Raw genomic sequence first — 2,966 nt, 5'->3', positions numbered from 1 at the left:
TTAACCAAAATGCAATTAAAAAAAAAAAAAGTTTTGGAGTAGAAATCCTCGTAATCCACCCGCTTCCCATGTTCCAGTCCGTAGTCGGTTAATGCTCCTGCGAATGCATCGCTTCTTTTTTTCTTTTCAAAAGCAACCTACATCCAAGTGCGTCTTTCTCCGTTCTCCTCAAATTCTTAGTCTTAATTCATTAATTTACACCACCAATACCGAAGTAAAAAGGATCCCCGACGCCTGCCCGCTACAAAGCGGCTGCACTGGCGGAGCGCGAGAAGGGCAGGCGCGGACGCCCTCTGCTGGTGCCGCCCCGCGTNCGCACCATTGCGACCCCGAGTCGCCCGCTCCCCCTTCCCGTCCGGCCCTCCTGCTTCCCGCCGGCTCCGACCGCCGGGCGGCGACCGCGGCAGAGAGACCGGGCGACAGCGCTGGCGACGCAGCGCCCGCACCGAGCGCCGACCCAGCGGCACCGAGCTGGGAGAGAAAGGTGTGAACCCGGAAGTACATCGACCGCCCGCATCTCAGTGGTAACACTGGGGCAATAAATCAGGGCCGGCGAAGGAAGGACGCGGCTCCTGCTCCCGCACGACAACTTGCTGCGAGACCTGTCACTTTCCCACCTTGCCCTGTCCTTTCCCCTCCCTGGCGCTCGCGCCTCCTCCTTTCTTCCTGCTCCTCGGCACCGAGCTCCCCTCGACGTTGCTCACGTGCCAGACCCGGGGCCGCGAGCGGCGTCCGTACCCGAGCGCACACCCGGCCACACTCGCACTCGCCCGGCCGCGGGGCGCGCTGCTTACCTCCGGAGCCTCATGGTCGCGTCGCTAGCCCGGGTGTGAGCGGGGGAGAGGGTGTGAGTACGTGTGTGGCGTTCAGTCCGGGGGGACGGGGCGGAGGAAGGGGCCTGGAGTCTGTCACTTCCTGAGGGAGTGCGGCGGCNGGCGGGGCTTTCCCCGAGGGCCCGTGGGGACGCGCGCCACCTCTTACCGTCCCAAGGGCGCGTCCCCGCTCGGGGTGTGGGCGCGCCGGTCCCTTCGACTGACTGGGCCTGTCACTCTGCTCCCGCGGCGCACAGCGCCTGGTTCTGGAAGAGCCTTAGCTGGCGGGCTCTGGGGTGCGCCTGGAGGGAGGCGGGAGCGAAACCGTAAGAAGACATCGAGTCGTATCCTCAGCCGGGACGGTCTTCCGCTGAATTAGCAAACGCTCTGGAGGTACCACATAATAGTGAATTGCTAACAGTGTCGTTCCAAGTAATAATTGTATGCATCTCAGGATCCACTGTACATAGTGTCAGAAGTTTGGGGAACCTATTGTCAGGCACTCCATATTGTACTTTGCGTAAACAGTAATTACTCGACCTCAAATTGAATACAAACATTAATTACCTCACAAAGTACCAAAAGAGATCTGTGGCCCTAAATACTGACATATGCATACCTAACCGTGGTATTTTGGAGTATCTTTTTTTTTTAATTTTTTAACGTTTATTTATTTTTGAGACCGAGCACGAGCTGGGGAGGGGCAGAAAGGGAGGGAGATACAGAATCTGAAACAGGCTCCAGCACAGAGCTGGAGCTGTCAGCACAGAGCCCGATGCGGGGCTCGAACCCATGGACCTCGAGACCATGACGTGAGCCGAAGTCGGACGCCCAACCACTGAGCCACTCAGGCGCCCCATTTTGGCGTATTTCCCAAAATTTCATCGCCTTCTCTCCTACTGTTTTCTACTTGCTGACTTCACAGTGCTTTCTTGGCAACGTTTCTCTTTATACTCCCAGAACCAAATAGTCCTGGTCAACCACATAGCTTCTGATCTGTGATCTGGTCTGATCCTGTATAGACCAAAGACAGTCCCTGACCTACATGATTTAATTAACCTCCTTATTTTTTTTTTTTTTTTTACTTTAAGGAGGTACAAAAGCAATAGGCGTTCAGTAGAAACCATTCTTCAAAATTTTGAATTTTGATCTTTTCCAGTGCTAGGGTTATGTTATAGACTCTCTCTCCTGATGGTGGGCAGCAGCAAGCCAGTTCATCAGTCAGGGATAACCCAGGTCTAGAAAAAATGTTTCTGGCTTGGGGATGAAATAAGTGCAGACAAACTGATCAGAAGCAACAGCCCATTGTGACCTCCCCCAAGAATTTTCCTGATTGACTACTTTTGGCAAATTCTGTAAATGGCTGCCCAACTTTCCATTGAGCCTGTGTTGATCTTGACTGACTTTAAAGATGCCTTTTCATTTAGCAAGTACATAAAGTATTTCTAACGTTACTGAGTAGAAGAGAGGATTCTTTTAGATACAGCTCTTAGTTATAACCATTGTATCAATGGATTGCAATGGATTTGTTATAATGCTATATACTTTACATTCCAAATATAATTTAGTGGAAAAAGATGTAGACCTTGATCACTAGAAATGCAAAACAGCAACTAANCGGTTCGCGGGTTCGAGCCCCGCGTCGGGCTCTGTGCTGACTGCTGGCTCAGAGCCTGGAGCCTGTTTCAGTCTGTGACTCCCTCTCTCTCTCTGACCCTCCCCTGCTCACGCTGTCTCTCTCTCTCTCCCTCTCCTAGAAATAAATAAAACATTAAAAAAATTAAAAAAAAAGAAAACGTCTCTTTAAAAAAAAATATCGTATACTTTTACTTAAAAGCATTATGGCAATTTTTAATTTATAAGTAGAACTTACAATTGATGTATTTGTAGAGTAGGCTTTATTTTCTTTTAATAGCTTTGTCTTTTAGGAGCTTAATTAGACTTTAGGTATATATATGTAATACTTCTGTGAAGTCCTGAGAAGAATTGCAAACAAAATAAAAATTAAAACAAAGGCACCTGGGTGGCTCAGTTGGTTAAGCTTCTGACTCCTGACTTCAGCTCAGGTCATGATCTCATGGTTTGTGAGTTCAAGGGCTCTGTGCTGACAGTGAGGACCTGCTTGGAATTCGCTCTCTCTGCCCTTGCCCCATT

This window comes from Crocuta crocuta, unplaced genomic scaffold (assembly GCF_008692635.1).
Source record: "Crocuta crocuta isolate KB4526 unplaced genomic scaffold, BGI_CrCroc_1.0 scaffold147, whole genome shotgun sequence".
NCBI classification, from domain to species: Eukaryota; Metazoa; Chordata; class Mammalia; order Carnivora; family Hyaenidae; genus Crocuta; species Crocuta crocuta.
Note: the sequence above shows the minus strand (reverse complement) of the source record.